General features: G+C 36.5%; 1 protein-coding gene across 4 annotated transcripts in view; it reads right to left on the reverse strand.

Moving 5' to 3' along the window:
- SYT1 (synaptotagmin 1) overlaps window positions 1-25679 on the reverse strand; it is a 357757-nt gene that overhangs the window by 220999 nt on the left and 111079 nt on the right. For all 4 annotated transcript variants that reach the window (XM_055808605.1, XM_055808602.1, XM_055808601.1 and 1 more), the window contains one exon: window positions 9469-9527. The gene's annotated coding sequence lies outside the window, so the exon portion shown is untranslated. The remainder of the gene's footprint in view (window positions 1-9468; window positions 9528-25679) is intronic.

Below are 25679 nucleotides of genomic sequence, written 5' to 3' on the forward strand. Positions count from 1 at the left end.
ATAATTGGAGAAAGCACTACATGCTAAAGCATTAATGCTAACAACCAACAAAAAGGCATAAAGTATTCCAGTATCATCTATAAACAAATTTAGTGTGTTCTATCTGAAGCAATGTAACCTTATAGCCCTGTGCCCATAGTATGTCTAAAATGTAAAAAAAAGTAGAAGCAAAGTCACAAAGACAGGTTGCTGGCTGGAATAAAGAGACGCCCAAAGAGCTCTGAACTTACGTCAAGGAAACAAACACCTAAAGGGGGAATAGGTACAAACTCAGGTTCTCTCATTGTTCTACAGTATGACAGTAAGATACTTGTGCATGGGGAAGAAGGAATGTATGTATAAAAAAACAAGTACTTTCTCTATGTCTAGGTATATTGCTGATTGCATAAATGGGTACCACCCCAGCTTGAGTCCCTCTTCGCAAGGTCAGTCACAACCTAGTTACAGCACTCCAGCAGATGTGAGAGAAGCTGTATTTTATTCCTATTATTATCCTTTTGAAACCACTGTTATGAAGAAGATCAGGGACTATGGAAACTACAAGAAAACAAATTAGGTGACACTGGGAAATGAGGGATCTTTTCCAGAAGAGTATGGTCAAGGTAGCTCTAGAAGGGAAACAACAGTTTAGGTAGAGCTGCCAAGCAAGAAGACAGTAGCAAAGGGAGAAACATGGGAATATAAACAAAAAATGAAAGAAGAAAGGAGAATCAGAAACTATATGGGGCTAGATGTCATAGCAGTAAGTAGCAGATTAGGGTAATTATACCAGAGCCTTCCTTTTCCCTAGCCCCATCTCATTATTCAGGCTTGTAAAGTCTGCTGTTTTTTCCGAGGAGAATGAATAGGGGAGGAACGGACAGTTTAAATTGCTAAAAAAGTCAGCAAGAAACTCTGTTTGATGTTTATAGGATTTGTTCACAGTCTTATACAGATTTCAAGATTAGGAAACACCAACTAAGACAATTTTTTTTTAAAGCCATAGTTTCTCAACAACGAACATAATCTCAGTTTCTTTTAACATACATAGAAAATAATTAGGTACTGATGAACACTTTTATCAAACAGACCAACACACTGGCACCTTCTAAGAAGCATGTGCTTCTGGAAAAATCAATATTCTTAACAGTCTGAGTCTGAAAGAATAACAGTAAGTAACAGCAGTATGTAGTTCCGTAGTTCTTCAAGGTCTTTGCAATACTGGGATGGGATCAGCTCATTTTTTTCATGCCAGTAACAATATTATCTATTTCACCACAGTAGTGAATATCAACCCTCCTGGAAAGTTGTTACGTGCCACTATATTCATTTTTTGAAAGGAAACATACTCAAGAGGGTTTAAGCAAGTTGCTTATGTCCATTAACATACACTTGGAAAATTTCAGTAGCAGACATCTAGATTACTTCCATGTCTTTTCTTTCTCTTCCTCTTATTTTTTTTTTTTTTTTTTAGGTCTACATAAGCACTCCTTATGATGTGAGGCAAAATTCAACAGGAAAATAAAAGTAAAGTTAGTTTAAGTGAAGCTCATTTCAGAATAGCACAGTGAAAATGTAACACAAGAGACATATATTAATGAAAATAGAACTTCCAAAAATTACACCAAAAATGCTTGACAAGTCAAGAAAAACTTTCCTCTAATTCAGGAAAGAGCTTAACAGTGTGATCCCTACTAGCATTGCCACAAAGAGACTGGCAGAAATGAAGTCTCACTATTGATGAGCCATGAAGGACAGCCCACATATGAATGGGAAGGTAGAGCAGGCACACTCCTGTGAATGCCAGAAAGCTGTGAAAGCCATGGTAAATGGTCCATGATGGGGCTGGACAGCACCACACCACTTTCCACAGGCACTGGTTCCACTTCAAAGCCAACTAGTCGAAGCAGAATTCTAGTTGTGATGTAATATGATGAGCCTACTCAGCAGATTATTAATATAAATGATGACTATTAATTCTGGAGGAAGCAGTCCTTTAAAATAAATGTGAAAATAGAATAAAGAAGGGGCTTGCAAAACTCTTGTGCATTAACAATGGCTTCATGTATGTTACATATAACCTATCTTTTTTTTTTAACAACTTTTTTCAAGGAAGACAGATTTCAAATTCTTTTTTTCTTTTTAAATGGATATGAAACTAGTCCACAAGGTTTGGGATGTGGACTCGTTTTCCAGAGTGCAGCTGGAGTGTCTGACAGGTCATAGGTTCAGACACTGAGGTTGAAAACAGTCAAATTGCAGAGAACGTTCAAAAATGACAACAATATAGCAACTGAGATTAAATAATTCCTTATTACAAGCACAGCTGTGTACTGCAAACATTTAGATCTTTCTGATGAGCATACAGCTTCATATATAAAAAGCTTGTGGTTCTACTACACTTAAGAAATGTCTAAGTACATAATTATAAAGTTCAGATGTAATTTCCATTTTAAAACCTACCTAAATATGTATTTGCCCAACAGACCGTAACACAAAAAAAATTATTCTTTTGAGGAATCACTATTATCTACAGGATAAACTATTAACAGTTTAAAAACTAGTGGTTTATTATCTAATGGTTTAATGGAGTTCAAAGTTCTTTAACTTATCCTGGAAGTAAGATCAGACCTTTAAATAAACTCGGTGTTAAGCATTTCATTTAAACTAAAGATTCAAACACTGAGACATGCTTCTGAGAGCAGAATCCCATCAAAAATGGTTAAGATTGCACAGTCTAAAAGTCATCTTACTCATTTTTTCTCATCTTTCTTCCTAAAACAAATGTTCTCACTTGGCATGACAACTTACAAGGATGATTGAAATAGGCTTATGGCATAAAAGCAGTCTGGACACTATTTCTGTTAGAACAGAAAAGGTATTGGGAGACCTATTATGTGAAAGATTGAAGTGTACTGCTGTACAGTACTAGCAGAGACCTCCAGGCTATGCATTTTACACAGTATTGCTAGACTTTGCAATATATGTTTGGGAGTCATCCTTGGAAGCTCCAGCTTCTGGACCCATATGATTGTGTCAAAATCTCAACTTTCAATAAAAAAAATACACTTCTAAACCTTTACATTTTGGAGTGACTGAAGCAGTCATGGAAATCAGGCAGTAACGAGAAAAACTCCCAAATACTCACGGAAACTCCCATGGCTCATGGAAAAAACAGAATCTTAAGATCTTTAACAACTTAACTAAAGCTTTTTAATTGGCAAGACTGGAAACACAGCCTACATGTTATGTGCTTTATGACCACCATGTTCAAGAACTTGCCTTCAGCTCAATCAGTGTTGTTCCATTTATTAGCACAGGTACAAGAGTCACAAGTATGAAATACGTCAATCAATACAGCTGTAAGAGCCCTTGTGCAGAGGCTCCTCTCACAGCAAAACCACGTCTTTGCCTCTATAGCTTGCAGTACAAAAATGAAGGTATAGCAGCAGAAGCACACTGCAGACAAACTGCTAATATATTTCATATATTCCAGAGCACTCTTAATCACTCCTAATTTCTAGCTGTTCTAAAGTATACCCCCCTACCCCCCTACAAAAATCCTAATCCAAGGAATTATGTTTTTCCAAATGTACTTAAATTTTGAATTTTGTATTTTCAAAATTATTCATTGCAAGAAGAATTCTACATGCACTTCACATATCAATATAAACACAGTAGAATAACATCATAAAATATAATTTTATGTGCTATCTTTGGTAATGGCTTTGCAAAACATTTTTCTTTACCTGAGAAAATGTGTAACTGAGTTTCCTGTTCTCTTTGGATTTTCAGAGATAAACGTTGTCAATATACAAGTAACCTAAAGATATGATTGCAGACAGGTCTAAGATGCATTTTTTCTCATTTCTGAATAAACTTACTTGAATTATTTTTTTCACATAAGAAAAGTTGTCAAAATGTGATGTTTATGAAGACTGTATGTCTTCAAAATAAGTTCTATAGCGTGAAATTTTGAAAGAAGGAAACAAAGAAAATCATCACTTAAGAACAAACTTGTCCTTGCAAAGGATCCAAAACTGCCAAATACTGGTCCTTAGCTATCACCAGCTCCATACTGGGGAGTCACTTTAACCTGTGTATGTGTAATCACTTGTATAATGTTAGTTATTTTTTGAGTTAACCCTCACGTACTATAAATGAGAAATAGTGGATCTGACAATAAAGTCTTTTCTCTTAGTTCCTAATCAAATCATAAGTCACTGCAAGAACAGAGACAGAACTTCCTATCTCCAATTCTCTAACAAAATGTGGGCTGGAACTCACCTACTGGGAATTGCTACGATACATATCCAAAGCTAACCTGGTGGTCTTTAGATTGTGCAAAGAGATTACGAATTACAAACACAAGTTTGTAAGTACTGATTAAAGCTCGGTCTCACAATAAAGAACATCAAACTGCCCCCAAAAAGCACGTAACACTGCAGATGTCTATTCATTTTGTTTGATTGCAGTTAGGGATAGGACTACAATAACAATTACCAACGTCAGCAAAGCTGCATTATGATGCCACAGTATAATTCTTCTTACTGAGAGATTTCAATTACAAATATTACATACAATCAGTAACTAATAAGTAATTTTTTTTAAAAAAAAAATTAAGCTCCCCATTCAAAAACAGATATCATAAAGCCACAATAAAAACTGCAGGAGAAAAGAAAATTTGTCATTAAAATATCTTTGATATGTGGATCATAGAGGCAGTTCATTATAGTAGCTTCTTGGAAGTTGCCTCAGTAATTGTGTAAAGCTGCTGCTGAGTGTATACACAGTATGACTTAAGGCAATCCCACCCCTCCACCCCCCCACCCCCCCTTTTTTAAAAAGAGGGAACGATTTTACTCTGAGTTGATATTCAATGTAATGTTTAAAAATAGCAAATTAAAGTACAGGAACACAGTATACAAGACAAGAAAACAAGCACATGTTAATCCTACTGACTGAAGCTGGCTTGTGAAATTGCAACAAGCAAATTAATAAAATATGTTGCTTTTGAAACCTAATGTGCAAAGGCGGTTAAAGTCTACTGCAGCAGCATCAACCCAGGCATTTGGCTCCTTCACTTAATAAAGGTGCTTATTTCTTTACTGTTTTTTTGGTGGACAAAGAAGCAGTTGGTAAATATACTTGTATTTCAGAATATATACATACAATAATACAGAAAAATGGAAAATACAACACATTTCCAGTGCAAAACTTCTAAGGAATAGACCAAAAATAATTATCAGCTAATAATTTACTGAAACCATTAAATGGTTGAAATGGTTAAATTCCTAGCTGAGAAAAGTATGATTACATTACTTCTGGAGCACTTGGAAAACACATCATTTGAAAATGTCTACGAAAGTATGTGTTTACCAATTGAAGAAAAAGCTGAGAAGCTGCAGCAGATAATAGACATATAGATAATAGAATAGTAGAGCGTAATCAATCACAGTGCTAAAATGATAGATGACAACTAAACTGAAGCCCCAGGGAAAGTACAGTAAACACAGAGCCATTTTGCAGAATTAGGTTGCATAACTAGCATACCTCAAAGCAGTACAGAATTTAAATCTGTGTCAGAGATCTCACATTAAAAAATGCAGAGCTGTGTCTGTACAAGATCAATAAAAATAAGAAAAATGTGGTTTTGAGGCACAGAACTTTGAGTCGCAGAGAATATACTACTCTGAATAGTCTTAACATGATAACCAAAACAGACAAAATAATAATAAAAAAAAAACCCCAACAAACAACTTTACACTACGCAAATGTTACTATATAATTTACCTAAAGTTAATACTGCCACTGTGGGAGGAAAAAAACCCTAAAAGTGAAACTAATTTAGGGGAAGACCTCATTAAAGAATTCAGATAGTGTGAACACTCAAATGAACTATTTTATCCAAGCCTGCAGTATATGTACATTAATTTTAATGGGCAATGACAAAACCTGGGAGCACAGGGAATGAGGGCACTTCTATGCTGCTTCTAGGTTACTATATTGCGATGAAAGATTGAAATCTTAATGTAAGGGAAGATTATTGTGATTAGTAGAGAACATTCAGAGACCACAGGCTCATTTCTTTTTGAAGGCTCACAAATTCAACTTTTACAAAACTAATACTTTCAAAACCAAGGGACACTTCCTTTAGCTACTTCATCTCTGGTACACTACTTATGTCTAGATATAATATGGTAAATGGTGAAATACAAACACAGTAGCTTTCAAAATAGATACTAGGATAAACAACAGCAATATTGCGTCCTCATGAGCTCACCATTAAGTCTAACATCAGTTCAGTTCTTCTACTTATAATGGAGTTGAACTGCCCACACAATTATTTTCAGCAGGCCAAGCCTCCTCTCATCTGCTCACAGCAGAGCACGGTTTGACCACCTCCTCCTGTATTAGCACTTAATTTGTGCAATCTCTTAATTTATGTCACATTACCTGAACTTGCCTTTATTAAAGAAAAATAATTAAAAACATGTTATTAACCACTGGCCACCAAAGATGTCCATTATTTTTGATAAACCAAAGTATGTGGCAGATGAAATTGAATTGCTACTGACTGTGTGAGGACAATGGACGCCTTTTTTGGAACACATACTGCAAGATTTTTCCCCTCCTCCACAAAGGATGACTGCAATCTTTTGCAATATCAAAGCCAAATGACAAAGGCCCTTGCATTTAAAACAAAGATGAGAACAATTAAACCCCACAAAATACAGTATATATTACGACTTTTATTTTATCTTTTTCTTAATAAGAACCACATTAATTTTATCTTCTTCCAATATCTGGAATCCAGTATCTTTGCCTCTCAGTACTAGATATTTTAAATGTTAGGTTTTAATTCAGCTTGAGAAAAACAAAGTATTTTAAAACAACGATCCACAATTTATCAGTCCCAGTGTCAGAAGAATGACTTGCTGTATGAGTAACATACAGTTCACAAGGGTGATCTAAGCAGGCTGAAGGTAGCACACATGAACTTCTCCACATGGCTCAATGTATAGCCTGATCAAGCTGGTAACGTTGCTGCTCACTGATGACAGATGAGCGATAAATGTAATTTTATTTCTGTTTTATTATTCCAATTTCCCATGTATATTCCAAAGAATGTTAAATAAATCACACATTACAAATGTTAAATAACCACTGTACAGTTTCATTTTTGTAATTATCTATTTATTGTAAGATTGTAGTTTATAATCATAATACCATGACTGATAAAATTAACTGATGGATACTATGAAAAGGTTCTGTCAACATATTCTGCCAGCAGGAGAGAGAGGATTTGCATGTGATGGAGTAACAATAATAGCTGATGAAATTTTTATTACTATACACAAATAAATCCACACTATTCTGAAAAGCTGCCTGTGAGTTCTGACCACTTGACACAGGAATACAAGTGAGGAGAAAATCTTTTGAGTGTCTGCAGGATTCAAATCTACTTTCTACAAATAGGTCTAGAACACCACAGATTTTCTATATACATACATCAGCTGAAATATACAAATTACTTGGAATTGCTAGTATTTATGCACGTAACTATCAGTCATCTGCTGCCAAAGCTTACGATCCAGGTGAAGAGCATAACTGATTTGGTTGAAGGTATCCCATGCATTAAATAATAACTCCCAGAAGTTCCATCTATCTTTCCACATGCCAAAACTGTAAGAGCTGACCCATATTACATTATGTTGCAAACCTTCGCAAGTTCCTTATATATACATATATAGCATTACTCTGTATATTATTACCCAACAATACCAATACTGCTTTTGGTCTGCACAGTATCTACTCAATACTAGAAATAGCAAGCTCAAAATCTGCCAAAGATTGGGAACATTCTGCAATGCAGCTCTGCCAAGAAGAAGAGGACATGGCTCTGTGTGGGAGACATAAGGAGAAACTTTGAAGTTGGAGCAGATCAGCTGTGTAGGTAAAAGACTGGAAAGATAAAGAGTGCAGAAAGGTGTGACAGCATGTAGAGAATATAAACCACATAAGTCATGGGGAAGAAAGAAGAGAAAACTGAAGGCAAGTCTAATTGACAGAAGAAGCAATGGAAAGTGAAGAGGAATAGATAAGTAAGAGTTTGGGGAAATTTTTGTAAAACATTAGATTTTTTTTTCTAATGATCTTCTGGAAGATATGTATTATTTGTTAGATATCTAAAAAATGCCAACTGGTAGCACAGTTTAGTACATCATATAAATAAACGTACAGATTTTTGAACAAGCATTATGTTGCCCTCTGCTTCAGCAAAAAGTCACACATTTCCTTTCATGTTGTCTGATTAAACATAATGTTAAAACCCATCATTGAACTTGGATGCTCAGAGATATATTGGGCATTTTTTGGCTATTGAGGTTCATACATATTCTTTGCCACCAAAGAGTTTTATTTTTACTGCTTGACAAAAATATTCAAAACTTATTTCTATCCAAAACTAGTCTGTTCCATATGCCAGTTTGGCTAAATGAATAGAGATTTCATATAGATCAATAAAATTCCTTCGATCCTACTCCATGATATACTGTCAAATGTATCTTCTGTAAGCAGAACAGTGCTGAGGAGCACATATTCTCTGTGCATTACTTCCTGTCTGCAATCTTCTCCCAGAAAAAGGCAGGCTCTATTAGCACCTAGCATTGTGGAACTGTTTTGTTGGAACTGTTACTAGAAATGCCTTAATACACATCCACCTGCTTTGCTTCTCAAAGGATACTGCCACTTTTTAATACCCAGCAATGCAGTACACCCATACAACCTGCTACGTTTCTCAGGGCGTATTATTTAATATGGGCAACTTAAGGAGTGTCTGTTCTCTGCTTTATCACAACTGGTGCTTCACCAGCAGCCCAAGATATTTTTCAAAGGACGACATCAACAGTATGATCCACAACACAACCGTGACTCATTTTCTTGTCTCAGCGAGTAGTCTTATTTCTTGATGTTTTATAAAGCTGTAGTTATCAAAGGCCAGTGCAACCAGGGGTTGGTCATATTGTGCAATGAACAGCACAGCTCTGACCAGGGCAGTTCAAAACAATTAGTCAGTGATTAAGTGGTTAAGACAAACCTGTAAAACTCTCTTACTCATGTGCTGACCCACAGGATGGCTGACTATGCTAATAAACCTAAGTGGTTTTCTGCAAAATTTCAGGTGTAAGCAATTCTCAGTGTAATACAGTTTTTAGCTTGGTACTTTCTAGTATTACAATTCACTTTTACTGAGAAGAAAAAGGCAATATATTCAGTATGGGAAGTGATGAAAACACACTGTGTGGATTATCTGGGCCTCTTACCTAAAATTATCATAGGATTAATAAAAGTCTACCCCTGTGAAATGACACTGAGCTGGATAAAAGGCAGAAATGCTCATTGCATTTCTTAGACATGTTAAAAAACTGAAAATAAAAAAAAAAATTAAAAAAAATCAGCTTCAGAGTACATAATCTGGTCACTTACTGTTCACAATACCGACTGTCTGCTTAACTCTCTTCTTGTTTATTCAGGACTCCACGTTTCTGTAAGAAAAACAAATACATGCATTTATCACCTACATAAAATTACCTCGTTTCATTTGTGCCATAGAAGTTTGCCATTTTCATATTTAGTTTTGGCTTACTCCAAGATTTAAGGACTTTGTTTTTTGTTAAGTTGTCCAGAAGAAAAATCCACATTGTTCCTTTTCCTTAAAAGGCAAAGTTTCCAGTTTTAGGTACTACAATAGCAGCAGAGATGGGAAATCCACAGGTTGAGGGGACAAATCTCTTTTGAAACCTCATACCAAATCCTGGGCATCTGAATAGCATCTGGGCACCTGCAGCTCTCCCCAGTTCGGGGAAGGTGACAGGCTTTACAACTGTGAGGCTGGCAATCCTCTGGTCAAAATTAAATTCTCATGCTGTATTAGATCTTGGCTTGTTTATCCCATTAGATTGAGGAGTTAAGGAAGAAGCAACGTGTATCTCTGAGGATAGCCACAGCCTCCCCCACCATTTCTGGAGGAGAGCGGGACGTGCTGTGGAGGGGTGTTTGACGCCTCAGTCATATCGTTTCATGCAGAAAATTAGCATAATAAGCACTGATCACAGCACAGCAGCTGCTTATCCCTTCTTGTTCAGTTTACAGGCATCACAACAGAGGTGAGTTTAAAGGCAGGATTTGAAGGAACACCACATACTGGCTTTGCAGATTTTTACTATTAACTAGTTTCATCAATAAAGGCTACATGAGAGAAGGAAGAAAATTGGGATTGATGGGCAGTAAGGTTTGCAATAAGGACAACATTGACACAGAAAAGCAGGTAGAAGCAAGCTGTGAAGAAGGCACTTAAATGCAAAGATGACCAATTTTGATGAAGTTAAAACAGGGAGCCAAATGCACAGTTACAAAGATAGGTAAATGCATTTTTGATTTTACATCAACTCTGTCAGACAAAAATGAACCTGCTGTTATCTAAAACCATCAAACTATATCACATCAACACTTTGGTCTTTAAAAAAACGTAATTCATGATTCCATACAGCATCTCACTCTAAATTAATCAGGCTACCATCTTTCATGACTCAAATAATAAAGGATTCATAATATAACAGATTAAAAAAAATATCTATTTTTTTCCTTTTTTTAGTAAAAATTTAGTATTGCCTTCTGTATAGTAATGTCAATATCTATGATATCCCAGGGATCACTCACTTGCATGTCACTCTACTGAAGAAACCTGTTAGGCAACAAGTAACAGCTGTTTGGAGCTGAAGGCTACATAGCCCATGAATCCGAAGCATACAATATTACACTGTTATTACGTTTTAAACTTTTCTGAACTGTAGGGATTAGCTTTTTTATGTAACAGTCTATTTCACTATGTCCTAGACATCACTGGGGAGTTACGGAGCACTTGAACAATGCAAAGTTAGCTGGACAATGATATGAAACCCTTATTCCAAAGGGTTTAGAATAATTTGGATGCTGGTGTAAAACACAGCTGTGGGATCAACTAATTTCCTTCCCAGAGTCTGTAATACATCTGACAATAGTCTTAGCAGGCCTTACATAGCTCCGTGCTCCTTATTAGCTGTATAAAATGTCCTGGTACAGGCCATGACAGACTTAATGTGAACTACTTACTCAAATACCTCTTAAATGGATTCAACAAAAACTTTGCCTCTCCTTGTCATTCAAGCCCTCCCAAACTAAGGGATTTGAAATTCAGATACTCAGAGGCAGGTTTCAATTAAAAGCTCTAATCTCAACCTTCTCCCGGGGTGCAGAGCCAGGGTTCTGGTTCAGGACTCTGTGTACATCTTGCATTTGAGTAGAGGTAACTGCAAGTGCCTTAGAGAAATTAATACACAAAGTCACACCTGCTCCGCAGTACTGTCTCAATCTTCCCCCGTTTCTCTAAGCTGTCTGTGTCAAGCTGTGTCATAATATTACTAAGCCTTTCAGTAGATTAACTATTTTGTTCTCCTGCAAAGACAGAAAATGGAAAGGACATATGTTTACTTGAGTATTAATTGAAAAGAACTGAACAAAAATACAGGTTGTGTGCTAGAGAAGCAAATTTAAACAAAATCAGGAGTAGTGTGGTGCTTCATTAAGTGCAAACAGAGAGAGCCTGCCTGTTCCCTTGAAGTTGACAGATGGAATTTCCAAAACATATGAAAAACATAATGCAGATCTGGAATACTTAAGTCAAAAACAATCAATAAAAATCAACAGTTGTCAAGGAGACTAAATGCCAGCACTTTTTGCAAAGGTTTGCAGAGCTAAAATATATAGAGAGAAATAAACAGGAAAGATTTGCTTTTGTAGAGAAAGACCAAAAAATTTTACCAGAGAAATTCAACTGTGTTTCTATCACTTATATTAAACCCAGGCTATTTTTTATGAGATGTGTTGGAAGATCAATCCATTCACCCTTGGTTATGGATTCCTGTGGGTCTTCAGTGCAGGAGATCCCCTGCAGTGACAACTGTATTTCCAAAGCTACAAATAGCATCTGTCGTACCGCTAGTATCTTCCAAGGCTCCCTTTTAATTTCAATAATATTTGCAAGGGAAGACTTTGTGTAATGAAACCATTGGAAATACCAACAGAACCACATTTTGATATGCCTGAATACATCTGTAATATCCCTTTGAGGCATAATCTATATTTAACAAATGGTATCTACAGAAGATACTTTAGGGCATGTAATTTTAGGTTAAGTAATCATGTAAATGATCTGCAACTCTTACTTCAGTGAGTCATAATGATAAGCAAAAGCAATCAAAACAAAGCCTTTTTTATTTAATTCTAAGCTCTCTGTTACCAGTTACCTTTAGCGGTAACCAATTATGGAAATAGTCCCATTAAACTGGGACTGGACTTCTAAAATAAATGAAGTTCAGTCAGCCACACTGAGTTGAAGAATATAAATGCCTATCTTTGCTCATGAAATTAAACATTACTACACTACAAATAAGGGATTCTTTGCAGTTTTTTTCAGGAAACTCTTGTTTATAAAACTCATATAGAAACAGAGTAGAAGTACATTTATTACAGGTGACAAAGAATGCTTTTAGCATCACAGAATCATGGCAAAAATAGGCTCCTTCTATTAAATGCTTCACTTTGATTGTGAACTGTAATATAGAAGACAAAAGGCAAGCTGCATGATAATTAAAGATTTCTCGGGATCTCTTAGGCCATCTGGATTTTCTTTATTCTATTATTATTTTTACAGTCAGAAAGAACCTGTGATCTTTTACAAACTCCATGAAGAAACAATTTTTGTCTGTTTAGGATTATGGACTAAACACTCATTAGTAGAGCATATGGTTGTTATTTGAATATTTTTCCCTCTCTTTCAAACATTGAGGAAGAATTTTGCAAAACTCTGGAGTAACAAATAGCTGCTAATACATCGTCATTACGGTTTAGTGACAGTCTGAGAGCACAACTGGACAACATTTTTGTTATGAAAAACTGAAAGGTCTGGAAATCAGTTTCAGAAGGTTTCTGGTTTTGACAGAGCTGAAACTTAGCCCAGGTTTGCTGAAGAGTTTATTGATCACCCTTCAAACCTGAGGACATCTATTTATGTGGTATATCTGGGAGTTTTTGAATAAACCATTTTGAAATTTTGGGTGGCAGAATGGGAAAATGTAAACCAAACTTCAAATAAAAAACAATTGGTGTTTAGCCTACTGAATTTAGCAGTGCAATCTCAAAACTCAGTTCCAGTAGTGTTAGAAATAAAAGTAGGAATTTCAAATTTTATTCTCTGCTTTATAATTATTTATAAGAGAGAAAATCAGATTAATTGGAAGTGGAAGTTATACAGTATTATGAATAGACTGACATCCTGTAAAACACAGAACTGACATCTGGGAAAATGAGGCTAGCATTCGATTATGAAATTTAAATTAGCTAATAACCAGTACAGAGTCTGGATAATTTCTAGTTGCATAATGTGCAACAAATTAAATGTATTTGGAAAAAAAAAGGAGTTGTGGGCATTTATTAATTGCTTCATATATTGAAACAGAAATTGTCATACATTATGCACTTTACAGTCCTCAATTATATGCATATTCTAATATTTTATGGGCTTAATTTGCTCAGCATAAACTTTTTACTGTGAGTAACATTGGTTTTGTCGAATCCTCAAATAAGTCACAGAACAGATCTGAGGATTAGTTTAGAAGGGATTTAAAGCACACACTGTGAATCCCTATACAACCACCACTTAAAACACTATCCGTTCAGGCCCAGATGGATTGCTATGGCAACAGAATCCCAAATACCAGGTTTGCAACTAACAAAAATGTAAATTATTGATGAACTCAGAGTTGTCTCTCTTGGACACCCTCCTATTCAAATACCAAACCGTATGGTTAGAGTACAGAGAAAAGGTTGATATGCAATTTCCCCAGCCCAGTGAGCACTAATCTCAAAGGATTTCATTAAATCTTTTGGCTTAGATTTTTATTCTTGGAACAGCAGTCAGCAAGCAGGGATTACATTAAAACAGGCACTACTGAGGTCATTACTGACTGAATTCAGGCCTGTAATATAATAAAACAGAAACTAATTTTAAATATACCACCACAAACAAAAAACAAACCAAAAAAACCTAAGTAGCACTCCTCTAAGTTACCATACATTAGGTGACAGCATTCTTCCCCTCACACCCATCACCCTGCTTCCTTGCCAGTAAGAAATGATGGAGAACAGTACAGAAGAGAAAAAACCCAATATACATATTATGTGACAAAGTGGTACACATCATGGTAGAGGTAACTGTGCACAAAGAAAGAAGCTGCAGAATAATGAATGAAAGGAGGCTCAGTAGTTTTTGATATTCTGTAAATTGAAATCCAGAATAAAAAGTTATCTGGCCAATAAGCAAATCAGAAAAAAAAAAAAAATACTTATTGTCACCTTTATTGCAAATTTCATAAAAAGCCTGATAAGGGAATTCATAGTGGCAGGAAAGCTAAGCACTTCTATGGACCCCCTATTCTAGAAAGCCTCTCAGACTATATACAGAATGTGATTAACACAGTGAGTACCACACAAAAATATGCCCACCAGCTCTCACACTTTGGACTACAACAGTACAGAGGGTTTTAACACAACTTAAGGCTTTAGAAAAAAAAAAATATCTCAGATGTGTGCCTGCCATTAGGTGTCAGCGTACAAAGAAGAGAGATGGCAAACTTCTGCCTATAAGAGCTTCTTACCAGATCCTCTGTCCTCTCAAAACTAGGAAGAAAAACCAGGAGAGGGAGTAAGTGTGGAAATGGATAAATATGGATGCATGCTACTGGGTTTCCTAAGGGAAAGAAAATAACTATTGAAACAGGAAATGAAACAGAAAAGATAAACAAAGCCAAGGAACCATTTTTTAAGACAAGGGAGAAATTTTGAGGAACAGAATGAAAAAGAAAAGATACTGATTGTACCACACACTTCCTGATGGGGCAGGAGAAATTCTTCCATCCTCATTCATACACATGAGCATTTATTCAGCACAGTATGTAAATATAGAATACCTATACAGTGGAGCTGTCATTTGGACAGCCATTTAAATTTGCAGATATTAACTTGTTTGCAAGCTTTTTTTAGGTCTTGACAGACAACATTTTAAGTATTTCAGCCTACAATTCAGCAGAATACACATGCAGTGTCACTGTGGCCACTAGTCGTAAAAACAGTATTTAGAGCGTGCTTCCTCTGCCCATTCAGTCTGTGGCTTGGCCATCCCCACCCTGTGACCCATGTGGTTCAAGTCAAGCAATGCTTTCAGCTCTGGGGATTTATCTGCTTAGTGAAGGACTCTTATTCCAGAACTTGTTTCTGGGAGTACTTTTTACAATGCTAGCAGTGAAGCTGCTTATTTTGGCCTCTGTTCACTTGTATTTAGTTACTGGCTGTGTAATGTTCAAAGATTTTGCTTGCCCATGCCTTCCTCAAAATTCCAGTTCTTAGCAGATTAAAGATCTGGTTTCAACTCCACGGATGCTCTCTGGTTGTTTTTTCCATAGGAAACTGGCTAGTTTTGCTTGTACTCTACATGCTCATCTGACATACTGTGTTTCTGCTACACACAACTTATACACAGGCTAAAGTGTAGCTACTAACCCTCAGAAAGTGCTAGCTGCTCCTCAAGTGCCCGTGCATCTCTCTCCCAGCTGTGTGATGCTTCTCACATTCTCAGCTTCTGTTTCACCCACTAGCACTGCCCAGAACATGTCTTGCGGCCCTCCTTTGTTCGGTGTCCTGGTGCATTCAGATCTGCTGTCATCAAGAGCCTTTTCCAGCTTCTGCTTTATCCTCACGCTTGGCTTGATGTTTAAAGAGCCATCCACTCTGATATTTCAATAAACCACACTTAGGTCACTATCATAAACTTCATGATCAATAAACAATCATATGAATCAGTGGGCACTAAAAGATTCTCTTTTCTTTCATGAAAACCTATTAACAGTGATAATACATCCAGTGACAACACAGTCACAAATCAGTATCTGTATCAACTTGAGCTTATGTTCTTACAACACCTCTTGGCCATACTCAGAAATGCCAAAGGATTATCAGAATTTCAGGCTGCACTAGCATGTCCCTTGGCAACTGTCCAGGACAATATATGGCTCTTACTCTACTAACACCCACTTCACTACTGTAGTCCTGCAGTATAAATGGGATGTCATGTGTGCCACAGATGTGGATGTACACCAAATGTGGCACAGATTCCCAGGAAAACTTTGCATATGACAGACCATTTAAAGTAGATGTTAGATGTGTTCCTACTATATAGGGACACTTCAACCACTTTGCTGCATCTGCCGTGTAGAAACTGTGGAGCTGCTCTGGGAAGAATCTTCACAGTGCATAGCCTGTCATTCCTGCTTTGTGATTGCTGGGCATCTGCCATTTTCTTAGAAAACAGCAGCAAATTCAAACTTTACATGAAGCCTACATTTTGCCGTTTGTAAAAATAAAGACACGAGAATACTGCTAACATTTATTAGCAATAAAAAGCCCTAAAAACTTAATACATCAGAGTGTAACTTCATTTTCCTAAGTCAAAGTTTTCAAGCCTTCAGCTGAAACAACCAGCACTCCTGACATTGCATTTCATAAAATTTAATCCCAAATATTTTCAGGCTTTCCTAGACAAAAAGATAACAGAGCCACCGCTATTTTCTGAGTGATTTTAGAAAAAAGACATCCAGCTTTCTATGAGTTCCCTTGTAACACTATTTAGACTAGATTCCTTGGATTATATGAAATGGTAAAAAAATGGTTCCTAATGCAATTGGTTTCAGAAGTCATATTTAGGTTTCTTGTTACAGTTATAGACCAAGATTTATTTAAAAGCACAGTGAAGGTTTTTAATCAGTCTCCCAAATCCTTCCTAGAAAGATAACATAGATCTTTACATTAATAGCTGGTGTATTTTATGGAACAGACATCAGCCATCTAACTGTAAACACTTCGAAGAACTTCAGTACCTTCAATACACCTTGGCTGCATTCCAGTGTTTGAAGATTCAAAATCTAACTGCTTTTATCACAGGACGAGAGAACCTGCTGCAATATCCGCTGCAGGAAGTGATTATACATTACATAACATTGCTGATCTTTTTGTTCTGGAAATTTGGCATGAGGGTTTTTTTAATTTATTTCTCAATTCTGCTTTACAAAAATGCACTAATGTGGGCAAGCAATTCACCCATAATACCTGATACTGAGTATCAGCACCTCAGCAGATTAAGCAGTGTAATCTAGGGATGAGTTGTTCTAATAACCTTTCTAACCTACCCTAAACAGACTTGCAGTGGCAACAACTTTACTATTTTCTGGCTGTTCAAATGCATCCCTCCAAAGGCAACTTTTTAGAGTAAGAGAAGACCCTAAACAGACTTATTCTGAGGTTCATCTGGATACATACACTAAAAGATGATAATTCACCATTAGTATAAAGTTAGCCCATATTTTCTTTTATGTACTGTAAGTTTTATTCATGATGTTTTAATTCTCCTAATGAAAATTATTAAAAATAAATTTGAAAGTTTACCAAGTCTAAATACAGACAAAATGAAGTTACTGTTCTCCTCTTCCTTTACTAAATCAGGAAGTAACAGCCTACATACTGCTCAGATTTCTGGTAAGCAGCAAAGCAAATCATGTAACAACAGGCACAGGAATTTCCATATCTGCTATCCATGACCTGTCACATTCATTTTACTACTGCTTGCTCTGTGCCCACCATGCAACATTCTTTGTTCTATATCAACTGCTCTTTGCTCCTTTCACCTTTCTGTAACTATCTGGGAGCTTCATATCCCATGACTACTGTTTTGAACCATCACGTGAAATTTCACTACTCTTATGGTCACAGCTGGCTTTTCCTTTTTGTTGAAAGACGTTTTAAACTAATAAAATAATGAAATATCAACTTCAATGCAGATTTTTCTTTACAGGGAGACATGATACATGGTTCCTTTCTGTGGTCAGCAGCAGCAAAGAATGAAAAGCTCAAAATTAATAACCAAACTGGAGAGCACCGATCTTTTGTACTGATACTAGAATTTTTAATAACAAGATGACTAAATAAGGGAAGCATACTTGAAGACTTCAAAGACTTCCTTCCAGTTACAACATATACTTTATTAACTGATCTGCCAAAAAAATGTTTCTAATCACTCTGCTCTGGTTTAGCATTAAATTAACTCTATCACAAGAAAACAGCAAGCAAACAGTTATACCATCGTTACTGGAAATACTTTACAATCTTATGGCTAGACATTAGGATCACAAAATAATGAGCAATTACTTAAAAAACTAAAAATGTTTCCAGCTTTCTAATTATTTATGTCTAAAAATTAAATATGCTCTTTCTGTCTTTGATACGTTTGTCAGAATTGATTGCTATTATGAGTCTGTTGTATAAATATCAAAGTCTGTTGGAAAATATGAATTAATCTTGTACTATGTTCTTTGCCTTCCTCAGCATATTAGAATATTACCCCTCCTTATAGTTAGTAAAAAACCCCAAAACTTAAGCAATTGTTAAAAACTGCATTGTGATAAATTACAGTTCTGTAGTACAAAGATCTAAAAAACAAAAAAAACAAATGGATTAGCATGAAAATAACAGGATTTGTGAAGATGCTGCTGAAAACTAAGAGAACTGAGCAGTCCATTTTTTGTAATATCCTGGTCTGCTATATTCATATTTGTCACATTTGTTGCATTTGTCACAGTCTACTCCTGACACTGTCAAGTGTCTTTCTTACTTAGTACTGTCCAGAACATTATTATTTCAGTGACTGCCACTGTAGCGACAGCAGTGTCTCCTGGAAGGGGCAGTATATAGCACCATTACAGAAGTAAAAAAGATGCACTAATCAATATCACTGGTCCTCAAACACAAGTAATGAGAAAACCAGTCAGTAAATCTTTCTGGTTCTTCACCATTTTTCCTTTTGCCTAGACACAGAGGAGCAATCACACGGACTGCAACAAATAAACCAAACCAAACAAAAAAATAGTAGACAGAACCATTGTTTGGGTATAAAATAGGTGAACACTACGAGTAATGCCAGCTGGAGTTCACAGTCAGGTTACAACTGACATATAAAACATATAACCAAAACGACAAGACTGAACCTTGAGAAATCACAACAGCCTGTGAAAAGCACTGGGTGGGTATGTAAGCGCTCACCATTACAAATGCTACCTTCACTCTCAGAAGCTGCAAAGCCAACCCAGCAGTAGCAGCATAGTTCAGTAGAAATGTCTCATACCCCTTAGATAAATGGTCATCACCTGGCTGGCTCTGCAAGGGAGGGCATTTAGTCATCAGAACTCTTAACCAAGCATAGGTGATGTCTCAGTGTAGTGCAGCTAAGTCACGTTACTTTCCATAGTCAGTGGCATATAGTAACATGCCACCTCACCACCTTGGCTTCCTTCCCTGGTCAACAAACTGGGTAGGGCTGCCATCTACAGTGAATTTCATCTTCACACTTATGGAAGCACAGTAAAAGGCTTAAACAGTTAAAACTAGCCTGTTGCTGCTGGGATTTGGGTCTAAATTCATAATTGCATAACATCATCTACAGGTATTATTTCAGTATCTTAAAACATTTCTTTACACAGTATGTGCACATGCCTGACAAATGTGTCTGATTTTGCAGTCCTAGAGATGAAACTCTGAAGCATCATGACTTTTTTCATCTTGAAACTACAAGAAAAAACCTAGAGACTAGGGAATTCAGGCAGACCTTTTAATCACAGGTGTCATCCTGGGTTGTGAAAGAAGAGCTTAACAGCCAATCCTTGCAGATTACATGCAAAGATATTATTACAAAAAGCAGGATGAAACATAAATGATGGTTTTGCAAGTCTACATGAAAGGAAAAAAGGAAGCACCAAGTCCACATTCAGCAAATCTGATAGCCTAATCAAAAAGTAGCACATCATACATTGCAAAGTGTTGAGGTACAGATGGCTAGGAACATTAAAAGAGGTTGTTATCGTTATTGTTCCTTACATAGCTGAGTAAAGAAAAGACATCTTGATATTGTATTTGGCTATAAAATCAACTTCCTCAGCTAGATACTGCCAGAAGGAATCTAATGGAAATGTCTATTTAGTGAAAATCAAATAATTACCTTGTAATTATCATCTCGTGTGTCACATTTAATGTTAGCATCTCTGAATCAAGGAAAATTCAAGAAATGTCTATTTGAAATCCCTAAAAAAACCCCATATGGCAAGTATTTTAATTAGGCTACTTTCACTAATCAAGCTAAGTATTCCACATAGCAATGTATCTCCCTTGTCAATGTTAACGTAACCCACCCTTGATTTAATCTTCCTATCCATCTTCAGGAAACCTTTGTAATTGTTGATTATTAGATTCTCTGAAATACAGCTTATGCAGACCAAACTTTAGCCACTTCATAAAAACTACTGATTTGCACTCAAACAGCACGCTGGAGCAGTCTGAAGGGAAAAACCATTTGTTCTGTCTCAGCTGATGTATAGTGTAATTTTCTGAGAGTCTTTCATTGTAATTTGCAAACACATTAGCTAAGACTATAAAACAAAAGCAATCTGTACTACCCATGGCCCAGAAGAAGCAAAAGCAGAGAGTTAGAAAACATAACAAATGTCTGAATCATTTTGAGGTAGGGACACACTCTACCTCAACACAGAACATCATTATCCAAAATGTGCCTCATCTATTTTTTCTAACTGACAATGGAAGCCTGGCCACCGAACACCTAATACTGCAATATATTCTTTAAACAGGCTGCATTAGACATCTAAAGAGGGGCCTACAGAAGGCAAACTTATGCTAGATTAATTCAGGGGAGCAACACTGCAGTTAGGTTGTGAGAATTCTTCTAGTCCCTTTGTCCATTTCCTGCAGCTCCATCTTCAGTTCTGTAGTCTATCTCTAGAAGGGGATTTATTTCCCTTTCTTCTTTCTGTATCAAACTTCTGTAATGCCACAGATCTCACAGAAATCCCAAAAGAGGGAAGCTGCTTAACACGGAAACACTGACGTTCTCTGCTGAATGATCCAATGCAGAATTTAGCAGGTCCCACTAAATATATTTTATTTATTTTTAAACAAAACAGATGTAAGGGAATTCTGGGCAGGAAGGTGCATGTAAATGTAGCTTTGGTGAACAGTCAGATGAGAGCATAACTACATTCATGGATAGGAAAGGACCGCATAAAAGACATCGCTACACAGAATGATTGTTTCAGCATCTCTCAGCATGAATTTTAAACAAATCAAGAAAACACCACATGATGTATCTAAAATTGCATTTCAGCATCTCGCAAAAAGGAAATATCTGTTAAAGATCATCGACTTCAAGAAAGCCCTTAATATGAGTTTCTGTAAAAAGAGAACTTGAAATTGCCTGTCAACAAATCAGCAGATGCCCTTTCTGAAGCTGACAGGTGCTTTTTGGCATTAATGTAATGACCATAAATACCTCCTTGCACAGGGTACAATCAATTGCTTTAATCAATTTCTACTATCACTTATGAAGTATGCAGACAATTTTCTAATCTATATTTTACAGTGACATTAAGTATGCATGTTCAACATACTCTGGCAAAGCTGACTGTCAGTTTCTTTTCCTTTTGACAAAAATCAGCATTTTGCCTATAAGGTCTGTCTTAAGAAAAACTGAAGTGTGGGCTCTTAGGCAAAATTAATTCCCCTAGAATACAGTAACACAATCCACAGCAGTGTCAGTCTTCAGCAAAGCTCTGTGATACATGGAGATTTTAGGATTCAATCTGAAATGTTGCTTTATGAACAGAACAACCTGACAGACTAAACCAGGATGATTAGGGGTGCATTCAGGTACATGGATATATATATCAATAAATGAAACAACTCTGTTAACTGTTTTCTTAAATCTCAATCTATGTATCAGAAAATTAAGTCTGTATAAGATGAGAAACCAATAAGAGTCAAAGAGAAGATAAAACACCACAGAAACCAAATACATTCCTTCCCTGGCCCTGGTTTAATTTTCTCCTTCCTGATGTGCTTTCTCTCCTTCTTCTCCACCTTCTGCTTAAACTTACACAGGCATCAAACAGAGTTGATACTTGCCTTTCTTTGCACCTAAACAGTTCCTTTGAGCATTGTGCTGGTTTTGGCTGGGATAGAGTTAATTTTCTTCATACTAGCTAGTACAGGGCTGTGTTTTGGATTTGTGCTGAAAAGAGTGTTGCTAATATAGGGATGTTTTAGTTACTGTAGAGCCGTGCTTACACCGTCAAGGCCTTTTCTGCCTCTTACACCACCTCACCAGCAAGTAGGCTGGGGGTGCACAAGAAGTTGGAAGGGTACACAGCTGGGACAGCTGACCCAAACTGCCCAAAGGGATATTCCATACCATACGATGTCATGCTCAGCATATAAAGCTGGAGGCAGAAGCAGGGGACCTCTGGAGTGATGGCACCTATCTTCTCAAGTAACCATTGCGTGTGATGGAGCCCTGCTTTCCTGTAGATAGCTGAACACCTGCCTGCCAGTCAGAAGCAGTGAATGAATTCCTTATTTTACTTTGCTTGCATGCACAGCTTTTGTTTTACCTATTAAACTGTCTTTACCTCAACTCACAAGTTTTCTTACTTTTACTCTCCTAATTCTCCCCCCCTCCCCTTCCCACTGTGGGGGGAGTGAACAAACAGCTGTGTGGTGCTTGGTTGCCGGCTGGGTTAAATAACGACAAGTATATGGTAAGAAACTTCTTTAAAGTACTTTTATACTGAATCTTGCAATGCCCCTAAGACTGGGTAAAAAGGAAGCAAAGAGGTTAAGTCATCCTAACAGCAAAGCAATTCTTGCTTGAGATGAAATCCCTTCTACTGTCTTCTAATCTACCCAGTGCTCTCTCTTAAACGTGAGTTTGCAATGAGAAATAACAACAAAAAATACCAATGTGATTTCTGGCCTTTTAACTGCTATCTTCCATGCATATTACAGATAATACCCTTATCTTGGCCTGTTGAAAAAAACAATAATCTCCTTTCATTTTTTTGCTTTGCAAATATGAATAGTAAACCATTTGAACAGATCACTGAAAATGGTAAGAAAAGCAAAGAGGACCCTCAAAAACTAGATTTTGAAAAAAAGAGGCAGGCAGACAAGTACTGTTAAAAAAAAACTGAAGAGAGACTAGGAGGTATTTGAAAGATGGACGTTTGGACAGTATTTGGCACATGACCAGCACTGTAAGTAAGCATAACCTCACAGAACAGGGAAAGTAAGCATTTGCTGGACACCTTTTACTCTTAAAATATTTTAAGGGGAATGGTAATGTTCACCTATGGGTGAAATTTAAAGCTGGACTAGGAAAAGCACAATGAAGTAGGTAACTGAAATAATCTCACATTAGTGGAACTGAGGACTAGTTAAACTAAATATTCATTTTATTGTTTCCACCCTTCTACTCAGTGGATACCAAGCTATTATTGTTGAGGCGACTGGAATTACTGGAGCTAATACAGGGTTAGAAGTCAAGAACTTCCGACCTGTAATCCTGGATTGGTCTCTGACTTCTGTCACAGTTCAGTCTCCCTACTAACAATGCAGAGACAATAATATCCAACTCATAAGGGAGCTTGGAGGATTGAAGTCTGTAGTATTTTGAATAAACACTGTCACTTTTATGTTACCTGCAGTACTTCAAAAGATCAGACTATATGACTGGGTCTTAGCTTATGTCTTGAAAAATGCTGACTTCAGTAGAAGAGAAATCAGGCAACCCTGAGTGTTTTTAAAAGTCTCATCTTTGCATTACTGAACTGCCATGGGAACTAAATGTTTGTAACTCTGAGACTTTGGTTGATTTCCAGAATTAAATTACAGGACTGTCTAAGTTCTCCTTTGGTTCTAATGGCTTAAGATTGTTTTTATAAGGTATTATAAAATCTGTTTATTTTATAAATAAATAAAAATAAATATAAACCCCAAGATTTCTTCAACATATTGTTTTACAAAATTCTTTGAAGCTACAAGTGCCTCCCCCTGTTCATGTGAGTGCCACCCTCTGTAGAGGGCTCTGGGGATGGCTTATTACAAAGAAATATGTTTGATAATATATTTAATGTGGCTCACCTGCCACTACTATTAATACTGCATTTATCCCACTAAACCCCAAAGCAGTATCTCTTTAGCATAGAACTTATTCAACGAAAAAGTAAAGGTACTCTTAAATGGAGTTGTTTAAGCAAATATGAGGAAGTAGTACATGGCCCAAGGACTGCAAGACTGTTAACTGTATTTTCTGTCACTTGACAGTATTTGCTGGATTATTTAAACATAATGAAGTGAATTCGGTAACAATCCTAAATTGTTTACTGTTCCATGTTTCACTCCCATAATTTTTTTTTTTTCTGTTTGTTTGGAGGTTTTGTTTTGTTTTGTTTAGGTTTGGTTTGTTATGGTTTTTGCTAGTTGCAAAAACACTTCCTGTGTTATAGAATTAAAATACTAAGATAAGGATTTTTTATGTCTGGTAGCCCTAAATGAAATCAGACCACCTCATGTATAGGCATGTATCTGTATTTGCAGGCATGTATGCCTTTCTCAAGCTGTATCCACCCACAAACACATCCCCTGTTTCCTTACCCAGTACCTCCAGAAAGCCAAGCTCCAACTCTGTTGCATATAGCTGTTCTGGATTTATTTGGGGATTTTAGGTTACAAACTAAAGTGCACCAAATAATAACTGGATAAAGTCCATACATACACTTATGACAGACATAAATTATAGTACTTATATGAGTAAAAGATTGAGGCAGAAATATTTACTTTGGGTAACACAGTGTAGTCACACCAGTATGGGCATAAAACTGAATGTGTGAATAAACAACAAATTAACAATTTAATTGCTATCATTTTAAAATATATAGAAATGTAAAGTCTTTAGAATACAATGTCATGTGATATTACATCACAGTATCTATATTGTCAAAGGATCACCCATACCTGAGATGCTGGGCTACAGAGTCATGTATTACACAAGGGAAGAGGGGAGATGATCCAAATTTAGATTCCTACATAGTAGCAATTAAGAGATCTATATCACTCTGTGCAAAACCAGTGAGGCCTTTGATGCCCAGGCTGTGTGAAAACCTTCAGTAGGTCAGCATAATGACTAACCATAACAAAGAACACGTAACTTACGGCACAAGAATAACAAAGGACGATGGTGTGCTCCAGCCTGGACATGGCACACAGAGACTAAGAGACATTTTTAATAGGGTTCTAGGTCTTTGTGCTGCCTGGAAACCTTCTGAAGTCTTAAGCAATGTAACTAAATTAGATATTGAAAGATACTGTCATTGATAGTGACAATAACCTTGGCAGGAGGCAAAAGGTTGTGCTGCAGCAGTCCAAGAACATCTCTTTTGGAAGTCTGCTAAGAATATTGATTTGGCATATTCTGTACCACAAGCCTGTTTATTAAAAACTGCACTTTACTTACACTAGTCTTAAAAACATAAACAGAAAACTTCACGGTCTGAATTTTTTGATTTAACATAATAAATACAAATAATAGCTTCCTATTTTATTTTTTTTTATTACAGTACCCAGAAAGAAGTGGCTAACTCCTTTCAAATAATGAAGAA

Source organism: Falco peregrinus, chromosome 6 (genome assembly GCF_023634155.1).
Source record: "Falco peregrinus isolate bFalPer1 chromosome 6, bFalPer1.pri, whole genome shotgun sequence".
NCBI lineage: Eukaryota > Metazoa > Chordata > Aves > Falconiformes > Falconidae > Falco > Falco peregrinus.